Raw genomic sequence first — 7,340 nt, 5'->3', positions numbered from 1 at the left:
TGTTTAATCTTCTGGAAGAAGATAGGGATTCAAATCACCTGAGGTTAAGGTGAGATCTTGGCCACATACCCTAGGCGGCAGAATACTACATGTGAAGGGTGGTAGTACTACCATCACTACTCATCTGAAGAACAGGCCAACCATTTGTATGCAAAGAGCAAATGTGATGCTTTAGGTGCCGACGGCAGTTTCAGCATCTGAATCCATCTTACAGAGCAGGTGAAGTATGTGCGAGGGTCAGAAGTCTGAACACTCTCCTTTGGCTGCATCTCTCATACTCATGTAGGCTGATGTTATCCATACCCTCCTAAGGCAGCTAACTTTCTCAATTTATTGTATAGGGAATGCAGAGTCTTGCCTCAGTGTTATGAATTCCATTTCCTAACACTAGCACCTGTAATTCAGGTGTAGTTAAGCCACATCAATGTGCTCGTCTCAGAATGTGTCCAAGAACTTCACTCTCACTAAGTACACATTATACCATACTGGAGTTTGAACTGCACAAGTTGCTGGGTGCTCGACTCACCTCTGCACATACTTAGCCATGGCTATACTGCTTTCCAAACCATTTTTTTTTCCTTATACCTGATATTTTGGTATCCTGAATATATTAGAAAGGTTTCTTTGACTACCTGCCTGACACAACCATTGGCTTGCTTTGGGCAAGGAGGTGTTGGAGGGCTATTAAGAGAGTAGTTGTTGACTGTAATATGTAGAATAGAATGTTTAAACCAAAGGGATCCCAGTTTTGATAATTCCCTTGTAAACTGGTGTTTCCAGTATAAACATGAGAGCTGAAAATGTGAAAAAAAATGAATAAGTTTAGATATGTCTCTGAACCACAATCCTTTGGAGAACATGCTTCCCCAAAATGTGTCTCTTGGCTCTTTAAGGGCTAAGAACTTAATCAGATTTCCTGTTGCTGACATCCTCCTTTATTCAAATGGTCTGGGCAATATAATTAATTCAGAAGAGTTATAATCAGTCTGCACTTAGCTTGAAGTTTTCTGCCTGCATTTCAGATCAGCCAAGTCCTGTGTTCCTAAAAACATATCTGTTATTTTTAACACCATTGATCTAATAAATGCATACAGTCCCCCTAAAATTCTTGCCCTGTGTTATTGAAAATCACAGCCTAAAGAAATCTGTAGGAGCTCTATTCTTCTAAGCATGTCTGTAAGTTCTTTTTGGGTATCTGCTAAGTATAGAGAGTTTTCTAAACTCTTTCTAAGATAAGGCATGGGCAATCCTATGTGGGAACTGTCATATAACACATTGTAAAACTTTTTAAAGTTTAAAACTTTTGACTGTATCAAGAGGTCAGAAAGATAGGAGATTTGGGGAAAGGAATGTGTTAGTTTGCTTTTAATAAAGACAAAAGGAAGGGCCAGTAAGTAATGCAGACTAAAGCTACTAAAGGATTAAAAGGTGCAAAGTTATAAATAAAATGATAATAATATTTAACAGCAAGCACATCCTCAGTCCTAATGATTTTGTATATTTTACATTCTTTACATGCACAACAGCAATATATTTAATACTAAAAGTAATGTTATTTTGATAAAAACTATATCACAAAATCATAATTTAAGAATCATTCAGTATTTAGAGATAATAAAAAAATAAGTAGCAATAGAATCTGTCCTAAATGGCTCAAAAAATCAGCATCTAAACAAAATAACAGAATTCAGTTCAAACTGATGGTAGAATTGAATTTGTTTGAATGTGAGGTCTTCAAGTAGCTCAGTGAACCAGTAAGACTGAAACCAGCTGTTGGAAGTACATAAAGACATCAAAAGAACTCACTAGAACTAAAAGTGGAAGAGAATATCAATGAATTCTGCTTAGGATTGAATGATATAAATAGCAAGAAATCCAAACAGAACTGGTTTTTATTTTTCATAATCAGCATTAATCAAACACAGGGTAAGAATTTAAGATTGCAATTTCTCAAAATATATTCAGAATGAAATATTAAGGCAACCCATCCTTCTGCCTAACAATTTCTTTCTTTTTTTTTTCTTTCTTGTTTGTACTGTGGGATGATCTTAGTCCAGCTCTTACTAAGTACTAGCCCAGACCACAATGCTCTTTTTCCTTCTTTTCTTAAGCTGTGATTTAAAAAGGTCTATCAGCTACATTGCCGGTCATGTAGCTGTAGTGGAAAAGCTAAGGAGAGCACATGTGAGAAGGAGCAAAGAGAACAACCTTCTTGTTCTCACTTCCATCAAGTAAATGACATTGTTTGGTGGACCAAAGGAGGAAATTCAGACTTGATGTAAAATTTTCACCCAATCTCCTCTTCAAAAGCATTAACTTAGTTAGCAGAGCCGAAGTCATTCTGCCAAAACACTGTGTATCTTTGGCATTCCCAGATAATCAGACACAGAATATATTCCTGTAGGTATAATTGAATTCTGAAGTAAGTACTTACTGTAGTATAAAATACACTTGGGCAGCATTTTCATTACAGCACTTAATCCAGCTGAAATCTGTATGAGTGCCTCAGAATTCCCCCAAAGAGTATCGTGTTTGCAAAAATAGATTTGACAGATGTACAATAGGTCATGAAGTATTTAATAGAGATAACACCTCCAAAACATAATTACTTCCACAATGAAATGAATAAAAGAAAGGTGTAGAGGATTCAATAAAATAAGTCTGAAATGCTACACATTTTATTGAAGTACCTAAGAGAGACTGATCTTTCCAAGAAAAGAGCTGAACCTTATTACAAAGCAGAGGTGGAATATCTGCACTCAGGACATGGCTTCCAAAACACCAATTATTTTAATGTGACTGTAGGACTTTTAAGACATAGATTGGTAGGAGAAGTATTTTAGTTTGGTTTTAAAATGAATTCCTAAAGTCTATGAAAATTAGCCTAATGATTTATTTTCAAAAACACTGCACCTCATTAAAAGATATAACAGAAAAATTCTGAATTAAGTTTTCAATTGCCAAATTGGTTTAAGAACTAAAATAAATCTGGAACTTCTGGAACTTATACTGTCTTTCTGAGATTTCAAAATTTTGGAAAGCAGTACTTAGAGAGACACTTATTTCCATTTGATCACTTCAGATGGTGTTTCTGTCTTCCTTGCTGAAGAGATTGTAAACTATGGGAAGCATATTCAGGTACAAAAAAATGTGCTACAAAGACAGGCACCTAATAAGATGTCTCATTAAGTATATATATAAATTCCCTTATGTCTAAAAAGTAACATTTAATAATATAGGAAACAGATGTTTTCAGCATGGACAACTGTAGGAATTTTATACAATTACCAAAATTAAATGGTATAGTGTCCTTTTTCTGTCTACACAATATCAAAACGTTTCAGTGCTAGGTTTCTGATTTACATAGCCACCTGTAGCTGTTTCTTAACTATGCAGTTTGTAATTCTGTTGGCTCTTAGTGCCTAATAACAGCTTCCAGGTGATCAGAATATATTCATCTGCATGATTATTATCCATTTCTTCTTCAATAGCCATCAGCTGAATAGGCAGATCTCTGCTCAGCATGATGCCTCCTGTCCTGAAGCTTTTCAGAAATGCCAAGACCCTTGCCAGCAGTAAAGCTGCAGTTTCTCTCCTCCCTGCCTCTCTTCAACACAGACAACCACCCCCAACCCAACACAAACCCATGGCAGAATTTACATAAAAGAGAAAGAAAATCTCCCTCCCCCTCAGGCCCAGCCCCACAGCAAGTGGAGTCAATGGAAGTTTTGCCAATGACCTCAGTAGGAGCAACACTCTCTAAACTTCCTTTCTTCTAGCAGGCCAATAAACATCTTATCTACACAATGACTGCCACATATTTGAACCACATATTTTTGCCTACAGTTAGACTAACTTAACACTGGGAAAAGTTACATAGCCATAAATTTTGAAAGCATTTAATAGGGCTTTTAGGCATGTAACCCCCTGCAAATCAGCAGAAGTTATGCAGCTGAAACCTGACGTTCGCTCTGGAAGTGCTATTGAGGTACCATTTTCTCATACATGGTATGACTGTTAGCAGACATATGGGTTTTTATACCAGAATAATGAATGAAAACTAGACATTGTTTATTTGTAATATAGCCTATTGAGCATCTGAATTAATGAAATGGAATTTGTGGATGGATGGCATGTTCAGGGAAGTAGAAAAACTATTACTGCTTGTAATTCAACCTTTGGCACATATTTAAGAGTGGCTGAGGTGGAAGTTTGATGTGTTGCTGGTTTTGTTGTCTCTTACATGTTTCAGTAATAATTTCAACTTTGGAGGAGGGAGAGCAAATATCCATGTTATGCGCATAATTACAACGTAGACAAATTTAGGCAAAGCCGCTTTCCAAAGATTGGCCCTACCTCCGTGCAGAAGGGAAAGGACATTGTAGACTGAGATTTCAGTTGGATGCAGTGTTTTCTGACTGGAGGAAGAAAAAAAGTCATGGATGTGATGGAGTTCTGAGGTGACCATATCTGCCCATCAGGGGCTGGACATCTAGCTCTCTTGACATAGAGCTACCGAGCAGCCATCATTTACATTAAAACTCTCAGACCATTACCAACAGTTGACCTTGTGACCTTAGTTTAAATGCTTCACATCACATTACTTCCCTCCTGAGTCATCTACTTTCCTAATATTTTATACAATAATGCACTTCAGCATTGTCACACATTGCTGGCTCCAGTTCTGGAAAATGTTTCTGTTCAAGAAAACACTCCACTGTGTGCTTTATTTTACTTATCTCCTGAAATTAAAATGAAGCATGCCATTACCGTTTGCTCTCCATAGAGATTGACTGAAAACACACTTATGTGCTTCTCTGTCCTGGGCTCTGAATGATGGCAGTTATTTTTTCCAGTCTGTTTCAAACAGGAGAACTAATGTAATCATAAATGCATTAAAACTAAATCCTAATAAAGGGTCTTCAGAAGAATGCATATATTCATGTTCCCACTTAAAGAAAAGGTTTATTATACTTGAAAAAGATATTTGAGGCATTCCAACTTTCTAAAGCATTGCAGTATACTTTTGCAATAGCTTGTTACCCATTACTGAATAGATTTAATTATGCTTTCTCTGTAGTAGAATTACAGTTACAGATGGTTTTTTGCTACTGATTGGAATGTCAGTAATAATTTAATTAGATATTATGACAGTTTCCATGGCTTATACGTTAACACAGTTAAATTCTCTCTGTAAACTAATTTTGAGAACAAATGTTTCTGTTCAAAACCTTTTACAGTGGAAATGTTTCAAAGGTAAAAAAAGTTAATTATAAGGCTTTTTTCCCCTTCTAAATCCTCTGAAGGAGCAAGAACATTTTCCATGGAAATATGGTCAGTCACTGAAATGTCAAAGAGGCTCTAACTGTGGAACACTGAATGGTATATGGAAAGTATATGAAATTTAAACTACCTTACAATCTAAGTTAAACGGTACTATTTATTTATATAACTATAGTGACCCTCAGTGTGCAGAAGATATGCTTTTTACTGTGTGGTTTTCTTGTATGCGAGAACATTGAATGGCTGTATTATATTTAATTAAAATCAATAGTGGGCCTACCCAGATGTTAAAAGGGCTTGATCTGAACAGTGTGTTGACATCAGATGAATAGGAGAGGCCACCTGCTAGCTCCACTTTTGGCTTTGTGGATGATTTGCATTCCTGTGGCCTGTTGCTCTGCATGATTGCTCTCAGCACTTCAGAGCCCCATGAACTGTTTAATATCATGGATACCTTCCAGCCATGCAGGCTATCTCCTTTTGTAACATCAGTGCAGAAGAAAGAATGACCACTTGCATGATTCTGATGGGTACAGCATGATGTTTTCACTTAGCATATACCACATCAAAGAGGAGGAAATGCTTTTCTATAAACCGGATTAAGATAAAAATTAATCCATTCTTGCCTAAGAGCGCTAACAGACCTTTCTTTTCCTCTTTCTGAATGATAATGCTCATCATTTGAATCTGCGTACATTACAGTTCAGACAGCAAGTGGTATCCTTGTCTTTTTACTTGAGCACAGTATGTTTCTAGTGTAAATATGTAAAAGTCAAATAATTTACTAAATTTTTGTACTGTCTGAATGCTGAGAATCCCTTCAGTAGCATAAATGTATTCATGAACACAAATGCAACTATTAGACTGCCATTGCAGTCCTGATTTCTGTCATCTTTCTAAAAATCTATAAGTATTTTAAAGTGAGAGGCAAGAAAAATGGAATCAAAAGGAAAAAGAAACCATTATAGCATTTTTCAGTAGGTAATATTGAAAGACAAAAGAAAAAATTCTGATTCAAGTTTCCATATATTGTCCTCTCTTGAGATTAGACTTGCCGCATAAGACTCAGTGGAAGTTTCTTATACGCATCCAACTTGAAGGTTATTGTATCATCACTCAAGGATGCCGTTATCTAAAAATAGTCATAGTTTTTTTTCCAGATTCCTTTGTATTTGTGATCTATATTTATTTTTGCAGTGATGAGTTGACTTTATCCCAGCAAGCTCTCACTGACATTTTCTTGTAGTCTTATACTCCAGTATTAAATAATGATTTAGGAGACATGAAAATGCATTCTGTTATGGTGTGATAAAAGATATGTTTATTTATTTAAGTTCTTGAAGCAAAAGCTAAGAGTTACTTTAAGTTTTAGTAGACTGCCGAAAAATACGCTTGCTTTCGTGTTTGATGTATCTTTTTCATTATGCAGTATGATGATTTAAGGTACAATACAGAAAAATAAAATACTAATGCACAGCAGATTTATATACAATATGTGCGATATTTCAGTTCTATCTTGATGTTAAAAGATTTTTAAAACTTTGAACATTTAAAATCAACTTTTTGCTTGCTCAAACCAGACAATTACTTTCTTGCCAAATTATTTAGTTACTTAGGAGCTGGGATAACTGAGATTAAAGCAGAATTTATATACCTAAATGCTTCTTTAGAAGCATAACTCTAAAGCACAGATTTTCTGACTCCTTACTCAGCTAGCAGCAGGATATAAAATTCCTATGTATTTAAGTTTATGATTTCAAAGTTGCTCATGTATCACAAATTTTGTTTCTCGGCATATCCACAGATGACTCAGTCTTAATGCTTAGAGAGAGCAGAAATTTTGTTCTGAACTCCAGAAGATAAAGCGCACCTAGCATTGATGAGAAATGTGGTTTCAGTTCCATCCTTCGGCTGAAAGGGTCTCAATCTAACAGTGTTTCTAAACCACCAGACTTCAGAGGTTTCAGGGAATAGGAGCTGCCACTTCTTTCTCGTTAATTAAAGTTTTTCATTGCGTGATTAAATGTTTTCTAGTCAGTGGCTGTGATGAAGAAAGT

Source organism: Egretta garzetta, unplaced genomic scaffold (assembly GCF_000687185.1).
Source record: "Egretta garzetta isolate BGI_Z169 unplaced genomic scaffold, ASM68718v1 scaffold415, whole genome shotgun sequence".
NCBI lineage: Eukaryota > Metazoa > Chordata > Aves > Pelecaniformes > Ardeidae > Egretta > Egretta garzetta.
The sequence above is the reverse complement of the archived record's forward strand: the minus strand, read 5'-3'. Positions refer to the sequence as shown.